The sequence below is a fragment of the Eleutherodactylus coqui genome, chromosome 13 (genome assembly GCF_035609145.1).
Source record: "Eleutherodactylus coqui strain aEleCoq1 chromosome 13, aEleCoq1.hap1, whole genome shotgun sequence".
Classification (NCBI taxonomy): Eukaryota; Metazoa; Chordata; class Amphibia; order Anura; family Eleutherodactylidae; genus Eleutherodactylus; species Eleutherodactylus coqui.
In genome coordinates, this window is record NC_089849.1 from 109929848 (window position 1) to 109941163 (window position 11316).

The 11316-nt window shown below is 50.1% G+C and overlaps 2 long non-coding RNA genes across 2 annotated transcripts; one reads left to right on the top strand and one right to left on the bottom strand.

Annotated features, from left to right (window-relative positions):
* Nucleotides 1-71: 71 nt before the first annotated feature.
* LOC136588220 (uncharacterized) lies at nucleotides 72-4088 on the top strand. Its single transcript, XR_010787555.1, has 3 exons — nucleotides 72-180; nucleotides 1517-1809; nucleotides 3846-4088. It is a non-coding gene; the product is annotated as an uncharacterized lncRNA (long non-coding RNA).
* Nucleotides 4089-8082: 3994 nt separating this feature from the next.
* LOC136588221 (uncharacterized) lies at nucleotides 8083-11209 on the bottom strand. Its single transcript, XR_010787556.1, has 3 exons — nucleotides 9743-11209; nucleotides 9426-9569; nucleotides 8083-8319 (listed from the first exon to the last, which is right to left on the bottom strand). It is a non-coding gene; the product is annotated as an uncharacterized lncRNA (long non-coding RNA).
* Nucleotides 11210-11316: the final 107 nt, after the last annotated feature.

Below are 11316 nucleotides of genomic sequence, written 5' to 3' on the forward strand. Positions count from 1 at the left end.
AGAGCTGTGCCCGCGCCTCACGTGACCGGTGACGTCACCTAGGTTTGAATTTGGCCGCGGTTTCCTATTTAGTCTGCTGAGGATGCTTGAAGCTCTTGGATGCCTTCCACAACCTGACTTTTGCCACCTCCAACAGAAGAATTTCGCTATTCGCTTCGCGGTCTCACATCACTTGGGGAGGTAAGCTATTTTAATTTGCATTTATGATTTCTGCATATTTCCCGGTTTTCGCCTGCATTTGCGCCATTTCGCTTGCAGCTGCTCCCATGTGCCTATTTTGCACTCATGCGCTTGTTTTCCCTTGCATTTGCGCACCTTTTCCGCTGCATCTGCTCCTGCCATCTGCCCATATGTGCATTTTTGGCGCATATTTCCCGGGTTTCGCCTGCATTTGCGCAATTTTGCTTGCAGCTGCTCCCATGTGCCTATTTTGCACTCATGCGCTTGTTTTCCCTTGCATTTGCGCACCTTTTCCGCTGCATTGGCTCAGTTTTCCTGCCATCTGCCCATATGTGCATTTTTGGCGCATATTTCCCGGGTTTCGCCTGCATTTGCGCCATTTCGCTTTCAGCTGCTCCCATGTGCCTATTTTGCACTCATGCGCTTGTTTTCCCTTGCATTTGCGCACCTTTTCCGCTGCATTGGCTCAGTTTTCCTGCCATCTGCCCATATGTGCATTTTTGGCGCATATTTCCCGGGTTTCGCCTGGATTTGCGCCATTTCGCTTGCAGCTGCTCCCATGTGCCTATTTTGCATTCATGCGCTTGTTTTCCCTTGCATTTGCGCACCTTTTCCGCTGCATCTGCTCCTGCCATCTGCCCATATGTGCATTTTTGGCGCATATTTCCCGGGTTTCGCCTGCATTTGCGCCATTTCGCTTGCAGCTGCTCCCATGTGCCTATTTTGCACTCATGCGCTTGTTTTCCCTTGCATTTGCGCACCTTTTCCGCTGCATCTGCTCCTGCCATCTGCCCATATGTGCATTTTTGGCGCATTTTTCCCGGGTTTCGCCTGCATTTGCGCCATTTCGCTTGCAGCTGCTCCCATGTGCCTATTTTGCACTCATGCGCTTGTTTTCCCTTGCATTTGCGTCACGTGAGGCGCGGGCACAGCTCTCATCGTGCACGGCTGCTGAACTGTACGCATATTTGTAGTTTACGCTTCGGTTATTCCTGCTGCCGATTCCAGCCAATGAGGTGGCTGGAATCGGCACCACGTGACTTCCCTTCGTGCACGAGCAGTACAGTTCAGCAGCCGTGCACGATAACAGCTGTGCCCGCGCCTCACATGACCTGTGACGTCACTGAGACTTGAATTGGCCCGCGGATTCTGAGCCCTGGCATCTACAGAGGAAGCTGATGGTTGGACGCCTTTTTTACAACTTACAACGTGGGAGAGGAAGATTTGTGCGCTACGTGTGGAGACGCGGCCACCCGAGATTCGTGCGCTACATGTGGTGAGTACGTCACCTGAGATTTGCGCGACGCCACCTGACGCAACCTGACTTTTTTTGCAGATTTCTGCGCTACGTGTGGAGACGCGGCCACCCGAGATTTGTGCGCTACATGTGGAGACGCGGCCACCTGAGATTCGTGCGCTACGTGTGGTGAGTACGTCACCTGAGATTTGCGCGACGCCACCTGACGCAACCTGACTTTTTTTGCAGATTTGTGCACTATGTGTGGAGACGCGGCCACCCGAGATTTGTGCGCCTTTTTCAAACTTACGTGTGGAGAGGATCCTGACGTATGGACGCGTTTTGAGAAGAATTTCGCTTCGCTCGGACACAAGCTGACATAACTCGTCGAGGTAAGCTGCTGCATCTGCCAAAATTTTCATTGCGTGCATCTGCTCATACGTGCTTATTTTGCGCATATTTGCAGGTTTTCGCTTGCATCTGCTCATATGTGCATATTTGGCGCATATTTGCAGGTTTTCACTTGCATATGTTCATATATGTATATATATTTGTGTACGTGTGTGTACGTACGTATGTGTATACATACGTGTGTGTACGTGTGTGTGTGTACGTGTGTGTGTACGTGTGTGTGTACGTGTGTGTGTACGTGTGTGTGTACGTGTGTGTGTACGTGTGTGTGTACGTGTGTGTGTGTGTGTACGTGTGTGTGTGTACGTGTGTGTGTACGTGTGTGTGTACGTGTGTGCGTGTGTGTACGTGTGTGTGTACGTGTGTGCGTGTGTGTACGTGTGTGCGTACGTACGTGCGTGTGTGTGTACGTGTGTGCGTACGTACGTGTGTGCGTACGTACGTGCGTGCGTACGTACGTGCGTGCGTACGTACGTACGTGCGTGCGTACGTACGTGCGTGCGTACGTACGTGCGTGCGTACGTACGTGCGTACGTACGTGCGTGCGTACGTACGTGCGTGCGTGCGTACGTACGTACGTGCGTGCGTACGTACGTGCGTGCGTACGTGTGTACGTGCGTGCGTACGTACGTGCGTGCGTGCGTGCGTACGTGCGTGCGTGCGTACGTACGTGTGCGTGCGTACGTACGTGTGCGTGCGTGCGTGCGTACGTGTGTGTGTGCGTGCGTGCGTGCGTGCGTACGTACGTGTGTGTGCGTGCGTACGTACGTGTGTACGTACGTGTGTGCGTGCGTACGTACGTGTGTGCGTGCGTACGTACGTGCGTACGTACGTGTGTGCGTGCGTGCGTGCGTACGTGTGTGTGTGCGTACGTACGTGTGTGTGTGCGTGCGTACGTGCGTGTGTACGTGCGTGCGTGCGTGCGTGCGTGTGTGCGTGCGTGCGTGTGTGCGTGCGTACGTACGTGTGTGCGTGCGTACGTACGTGTGTGCGTACGTACGTACGTACGTGTGTACGTACGTGTGTGCGTGCGTACGTACGTGTGTGCGTGCGTACGTACGTGTGTGCGTGCGTACGTACGTGTGTGCGTACGTACGTACGTACGTGTGTGCGTGCGTACGTACGTACGTGTGTGCGTGCGTACGTACGTACGTGTGTGCGTGCGTACGTACGTACGTGTGTGCGTACGTACGTGCGTACGTACGTACGTGCGCGCGTACGTACGTGCGCGCGTACGTACGTGTGTGTATATGTACGTACTGTGTGTGTGCGCGTACGTACGTGTGTGTATATGTACGTACTGTGTGTGTGCGTACGTACACACACGTGTGTGTGTGTGTGTGTGTGTGTGTGTGTGCGCGTACACACACACACACACGCGTGTGGGTGTGGGTGTGTGTGTGTGTGTGTGTGTGTGTGTGTGTGTGTACGCGCGCGCGCACGTACGTACGTGTGTGTGTACGTATGTACGTACGTGTGTGCGCGTACGTACGTACGTGTGTGCGCGTACGTACGTACGTGTGTGCGCGTACGTACGTACGTGTGTGCGCGTACGTACGTACGTGTGTGCGCGTACGTACGTACGTGTGTGCGCGTACGTACGTACGTGTGTGTGCGCGTACGTACGTACGTACGTGTGTGCGCGTACGTACGTACGTGTGTGCGCGTACGTACGTACGTGTGTGCGCGTACGTACGTACGTGTGTGTGCGCGTACGTACGTGTGTGCGCGTACGTACGTACGTGTGTGTGCGCGTACGTACGCGTGTGTGTGCGCGTACGTACGCGTGTGTGTGCGCGTACGTACGTGTGTGTGTGCGCGTACGTACGTGTGTGTGTGCGCGTACGTACGTGTGTGCGCGTACGTACGTGTGTGTATATAAATAAATAAATATATAAATTCTTCTGACCAGGTTGGGGGAGTAGTGGTCAATGTGAGTGGGTGTAGCGGATCTAGGGATCAGTAATACTGGTGTGATGTGACTGTTAACCTGCTGATTTTTCGTCATTTCCTGCAGATCTGACGTCCTTGAGAATGGGAAGGCTGTCCGACAGTGAAGAGACCCTCGACGTTCAGCAATCTTGAAACCCTTCGTTTTATGGACTGCTTTTTGCCTGTGACTCATCATTTTTTTTTTTTTTTTTTTATAAGCTTTTTCATTTAAAGAATTATGACAGAGGATCCTGAAAAACTGCGCAATATTTTACACCGATTGAGTAAACAGAAAAGATACCCAAACACAGCGGCCTTTGGTTTATCAGGGAATGACACTTGGTGTAAAATCCACATTTTTAATAAATAATAAAACGTGATTTGAATTTGTTTTTTTGTTTTACCTTATTTATGTTTTTAACTCCTGATTACCCACGCTGTAAAGCCGGCTGCACACGGCTGTGACCGGCTCCGCCATGGAATTCCGGGGCGGAGCCCGTCACGGCGGCCCCAAGAGACCCCAATACTTACCTCTTGTTCCGGTGTCCCGCATGACGCCTCAGCGTGCATGGGCAATAGAGCGTGTGACGCACCGCAGCGGCATGTGACGCGGCTGGCGGTAGGCGTAGAGGCGGTTTCACGCTATTTTCCGCTGTGCTACAGCGGAAGATTGCGTGAATGGACGGCTTCCACAGACTGCAATGGAAGCCGTCCGTGCGTATACCCGCGGCAAATAGAGCATGCCGTGGGTGAGGACGGGTGATTTTACGGTGCGGAATTCCGCTGTGAAATTCCGCACCGTAAGCATTGAGCTATTAGGTTGAATAGATCCGTCTGTGGGAAGGAGCCTTAAGGCTTCATGTCCACTAGCAAAATGGAATTGCGGTTTCTGCAGCGGATTTGCCCCTAGGGAATCATTGGCCAGCCGCGGTCCATTAAACTGATTTTTGCACCCGCGGATGGAATTTTAATAGAATTGCGTTTTTCACGCGTGGGAGAAAAAAACGCGGCATGCTCGATTTTACCGCGGATCGGCCACATTGCTATCACATTGATAGCAATGTGTGCAGATATCTGCATGCAAAAATGATACAATAGAAAGCTGATTCTACGCGGATTGTATTTTTCTAGTGGACATGAGGTCTAAGGCCGCCTGCAGACGGCCGTGTCGCATCCAGCTGCTCGCAACGGGACCCGACCTGAGCGCCTGCAGAGAGCAGTGCGGAACTCGCCCGCTCCCGCAGCTCTGACTCATGTGCCAGCAGACGGCACATGCGCAGAGTCGGCAGCCAGCGAGTGACGTTTATGTCCGGGGCTTTGCGAACCCCGCACAGAATTAGAGCATGGCGCGGTTTGTCTTCTGCGCGTGATTTCGCGTAGACAAACCACGGCCTTCTGCATAGGATTGCGTATTGAAATGCAATCCTATGCAGGCGTGTACAGCCGGAAATGTATGGTGCTGCGTCTGGCATAGACTGAAGTGGCAGCGGTGCGCACTCGTCATCAGCTGATTGGCAGAGATTCCGAGCGGCAGATCACCACTTCACTGCGCATAGATCATCAGTACTGGAGTCACTTTTAACCCCTTGCCACCGCAGCACGTGAATGTATGTATATGTTAGGAAGCAGCTTTCTGGAATGGACTTGCATTTGCATCCTACAGATCTGAGCCCACACCATCTACTGCTGAAGACTGTTGCTAATAACAGTTGGCCTCCCGCAGCCACAGAGGGGATGGGTGAGACAACAGATTCCCGCTGTTAACCCTTTCTAGTCCAATGTCGGGCCTGCCCCGACATCATAATTTCCCTCCACAGCTCCAATGTCGGGGCAGGCCCCAAACTGCAGTGCAGGAGTGGATCTGCACCCGATAGTCAGACACATCGGGTGCAGATGCACTCCTGCACTGGTCCTCATCGAGGACCCCCGAGGAGAAGGCAGAAAGGGTTTTTCACCCTTTCTGCCTTCTCCTTTACACATTACATAGCGCTCAATTAGCGCTATGTAATGCATAGATTCCGGCCGGCGATCATGTGACCGCCAGGTGTCACCTGACCCCAGCAGTCACATGATCGCCGAGTCGGGAGGCAGAAGGAGAATACGGAAGACGCCGGACAGGTAAGCAGGTCCCTCCCTGCACCCTCCTGAACTCTGTCAGATCAGGAGCGTGCAGGGAAAATGTATTTTTTCTCACCCATTCTCCCCAGCACCAATTTATTTGGAGCTTGGGAGAATGGGTGATAAAAAATAAATGGATTGGAAAGGGTTAATGCTTTGCATGCAACGATTGCTCTTATTTCATTAGGTTTTTGTATGTAATCAGATATACTTCAGTCTAAGCCGACCTGAGTATAAGCCAAGGTACCAACTTTTACCCCAAAAACCTGGGGTCAATTATTGACTTGAGTATAAGCCAAGGGGTAATATTAGGTACCTTGGCTAACACTGGGATCGGCTATACTCGAGTATGCATTGTGGCTGCTGCTACAGGCCAAGTGGGCAGTATACCCCTAGGTAAACTAATTAAGGGGTGTATTGTTAAAATTTTGTGGCTGCTCAAGAGCTCTACAACTGTGCTATGGGGCTTTAAAGGCCTTCAAGCAAAATGTCTGTTACATCTGCTGCTGGTATATGTTGCTCAAAGCTTCAGTTTACTAGCAGCACAGCCCTGAGAGGGTTAATTGATTGAGCTGCCTGGGTGGGGTTATTTCCTGCAAGCCAATCTCCTGGCTCTGCATACATATAAACCCAGCTCTTGGCAGTCTGTGTTTCAGACTGAGCAGTTATAAATCCTTGTCTTGAGGTATCTGCCTTTTTCCCATGCAGAACTTGTAAGTAGTTAAATGTCTCTCAGCTTCCCCAAGACGGTTTGGACACCTGTAGTCCTCGGCTCCATTATATGCATTCCCTTTACAGCTGTTACCTCTGTTCATCTTGTCTGCTCTGTGTGTCAGTTAGTGTAACTTGACACAGTCTCCTATCTCACCTTGTGTAGCTGTCTATTCCCCTTGGTATGAGGACACATTGACTTACTGTGAGTTTCACCTGTGTGCATGTGAGGTAGGGGTATTGTCTGTGTGGTTTTCACTATATTTGATAGTTGGCGGTGTGCCCCATGCTATGTCCTGCTCCACTTGCAGTTGGCAGTGTGCCCCCTGCTCTGTCCTGTCCCAGATGCAAGCTTTCTGTGTGATCTGTGTCTTGCAGTTTCATGCCCGTTTGTACGTTTACGTTCTGTCAGTTTAGTGTTACCTCATCTCCTGTGTGAATGTTGTCCGGGTCTCCTAGACTTATGGTTAGTGTAGGGAATAGCGGTATAACCAGGAGCTTAGAAGTTCGCCCGCTAGCTTCACGTTTTGTCTAAAATGTCAAGTAATACCTGTTCTTTATAATCAGCCTATCTGTTAGTAGTGGTTGCATTTTTGGCTTCTGTATGCAGTGTTTTCTATCTCTGTGTATTCTGTTCTGTCTCTGTTATATGCCATGCGTGTGTCCTGTTCTGTGGCTCCTAGGATCAGCTATGGCCCAGTTCCGAAGACCGCTGGGCTGCCCTCTTATTTGGGCGATGTTTACGCTTAGGTTGGGCCACTGTTGACACACCCCCCCCCCCCCCCCCCCCTTTTAGCACAGGGTCAGTGGCATGGATTCCATGTGAATTTCCTGTGTGCATGTATACTACTAGACTACTAGTCCTTTGGTCACGATGGTGTTGGCAGTCTGCTAAATCTGCCCACACGATCATAACAGTCTGTTCAGAAAGCCACATAGTACTGATTACATTTTGGCTCCCATTTGTGCATACTAACATAACATTAGGGCCACAATGGGTACATTTCTGAAAACAATACAAACAGGGGTATCCATTTTGGGGTGTCAGTGCACATGAAAAAGGATTTAGGGTGAAAAAAAAGTTTAGAATAGCACAGTAGCCGACATAAAGGCCTTTTTTTTTATTTTTTTTAAAATCTAAATTGCATTAATGCCTGAAAAAGTGGGATCTAAATACCCCTGACACCCCTCAGTGAACACATTAAGGGGTGTACTTTGTAAAATAGGGTCATTTTAGGGGGTATGTATTCGGACACCCACGAGCCTTTGCAATCTTGGCTCGGTGGAGAAAAAAGGGTTTATCAAAATGAGGAAAAGTAAGATTCAACTTGAATGTCTCCTAAATGGTTCCAAACAAAGGATGTTTTTGCAAATGTGCGTCTAGAATAAAGTGACCAGATGGAAATATATGTTGGCAAAGATTTGTAGAGTATGCTTGCACATATGAGATATAACATTTGCAAATGTTAAAAAATTACAAGTTATTTAAAATGTTGTCAATATTCTTAATTTTAATTAATATACACAACTTCTAACTGCCCATTTTTACCACTTAAGCGAAGTACAACAAGGCACAGAAAAACAATGTAAGAATCACTTCGATTTGCAAACATGCCCATCTTGAAAGCGTCCTACTGAGCCAACATCTAGGACCGTCAGTCTCTCTGCTGCTTCAACAATGATTGTGAGCAAACGCAGTGTGGTAATCTTGAAATAACTTATCAGCTCACCTGTAAAGAAGAAGGAAAAAAGTTTGCTTTATTCTGGTGGTTTGCGTACTTTGTGGCTAATAAATCTCTAAACCGCTATAAGCTACATACTGTCCCTGCTTTTCTTCACCACAACTTTAAGGCCTCATGTCCACAGGCAAAAGAAGAATTAAAATCCGCAGCAGATTTTAATTCTTCTCCCGCCCGCAGATCCGCACCCCATAGGGATGCATTGACCACCCGCGGGTAGATAAATACCCGCGGATGGTCAATAGAAGTAATTTAAAAAAAAATGGAGCATGAAAAAATCTGGACCATGCTCCATTTTCATGCGGGTCTCCCGCGGGGACGGCTCCCGCGGGCTTCTATTGAAGCCTATGGAAGCCGTCCGGATCCGCAGGAGACAAAAATCAGATTTTACTCACTCGCTCCGTTTCTTCTCTTCGCCGCCGCGTCATCTTCTCTCAGTCGCGGCCGGATCATTTTGCTTCGGGACGGCGCATGCGCGGGCACGTCACCGACGTCATCATGCACATCCGCCGAGCCGAAGAAAGAAGATCCGGCCGCGACGCAGAGAAGATGACGCCGCGGCGAAGGAAGTATCCGGAGCGTGCGGGAGGTAAGTTTATTCTGATTTATTCTTATTTTCAGCGCTCATGTCCGCGGGTCAGGAGGGACCCGCTACGGATTGTCCATGGAGAATCCGTAGCGGGCCTGATTTTCCCCGTGGACATGAGGCCTAATAGATCCAGACATCTCATTTGGACAATTGGTATGTTTTTCCGAAGCTTTGTTAGCTGTGTGCTAATTTGGTACAGTATTGTGATGGCACCTGTACGTTTGCAAGAAAAATAAATAAAAGCTATTAGTGTATCCAAAAATACCAAATAAAAATGCAAAAATTTTATGTAATCTGTTATCCAGCCTATAAGATGAAAATTTAACACAGGTAATTATTGTACAAATTCGATGTACATACATGCAGGTACACATATGAGCAGATGCAAGCGAAAACCTGCAAATATACGCATATGAGCAGATGCAAGCGAAAACCTGCAAATATGCGCAAAATGTGCACGTATGAGCAGATGCACGCAATGAAAATTTTGGCAGATGCAGCAGCTTACCTCGACGAGTTATGTCAGCTGGTGTCCGAGCAAAGCGAAATTCTTCTCAAAATGCGTCCAAACGGCAGGATCCTCTCCACACGTAAATTTGCAAAAAGGCGCACAAATCTCGAGTGGCCGCGTCTCCACACGTAGCACAGAAATCTGCAAAAAAAGTCAGGTTGCGTCAGGTGGCGTCGCGCAAATCTCAGGTGACGTACTCACCACATGTAGCGCACGAATCTCGGGTGGCCGCGTCTCCACACGTAGCGCACAAATCTCAGGTGGGTACTCACCACACGTAGCGCACAGCGCACAAATCTCAGGTGGGTACTCACCACACGTAGCGCACAAATCTCAGGTGGCCGCGTCTCCACACGTAGCGCACAAAACTCGGGTGGCCGCGTCTCCACACGTAGCGCAGAAATCTGCAAAAAAAGTCAGGTTGCGTCAGGTGGCGTTGCGCAAATCTTGGGTGACGTACTCACCACACGTAGCGCACGAATCTCAGGTGGCCGCGTCTCCACATGTAGCGCACAAATCTCGGGTGTCCGCGTCTCCACACGTAGCGCAGAAATCTGCAAAAAAAAAGTCAGGTTGCGTCGTGCAAATCTCAGGTGACGTACTCACCACATGTAGGGCACGAATCTCGGGTGGCCGCGTCTCCACACGTAGCGCACAGCGCACAAATCTTCCTCTCCCCCTTGTAAGTTGTAAAAAAGGCGTCCAACCATCAGCTTCCTCTGTAGATGCCAGGGCTCAGAATCCGCGGGCCAATTCAAGTCTCGGTGACGTCACAGGTCACGTGAGGCGCGGGCACAGCTGTTATCGTGCACGGCTGCTGAACTGTACTGCTCGTGCACGAAGGGAAGTCACGTGGTGCCGATTCCAGCCACCTCATTGGCTGGAATCGGCAGCAGGAATAACCGAAGCGTAAATTACAAATATGCGTACAGTTCAGCAGCCGTGCACGATGAGAGCTGTGCCCGCGCCTCACGTGACGCAAATGCTAGGGAAAACAAGCGCATGAGTGCAAAATAGGCACGTGGGAGCAGCTGCAAGCGAAATGGCGCAAATGCAGGCGAAACCCGGGAAATATGCGCCAAAAATGCACATATGGGCAGATGGCAGGAAAACTGAGCCAATGCAGCGGAAAAGGTGCGCAAATGCAAGGGAAAACAAGCGCATGAATGCAAAATAGGCACATGGGAGCAGCTGCAAGCGAAATGGCGCAAATGCAGGCGAAACCCGGGAAATATGCGCCAAAAATGCACATATGGGCAGATGGCAGGAGCAGATGCAGCAGAAAAGGTGCGCAAATGCAAGGGAAAACAAGCGCATGAGTGCAAAATAGGCACATGGGAGCAGCTGCAAGCGAAATGGCGCAAATGCAGGCGAAACCCGGGAAATATGCGCCAAAAATGCACATATGGGCAGATGGCAGGAGCAGATGCAGCAGAAAAGGTGCGCAAATGCAAGGGAAAACAAGCGCATGAGTGCAAAATAGGCACATGGGAGCAGCTGCAAGCGAAATGGCGCAAATGCAGGCGAAAACCGGGAAATATGCAGAAATCATAAATGCAAATTAAAATAGCTTACCTCCCCAAGTGATGTGAGACCGCGAAACGAATAGCAAAATTCTTCTGTTGGAGGTGGCAAAAGTCAGGTTGTGGAAGGCATCCAAGAGCTTCAAGCATCTTCAGCAGACTAAATAGGAATCCGCGGCCAAATTCAAACCTAGGTGACGTCACCGGTCACGTGAGGCGCGGGCACAGCTCTCAGGGTGCACGGCTGCTGAAGGCAATCCGCGTGCACGCTGTGTAGTCACGTGGTACGGAAGAGCCAATCAGGTGTCTCTAATCAGCAGCGCTGCTTAACCTAAGCAGAAAGGACAAATATGCCTTCTGCAACG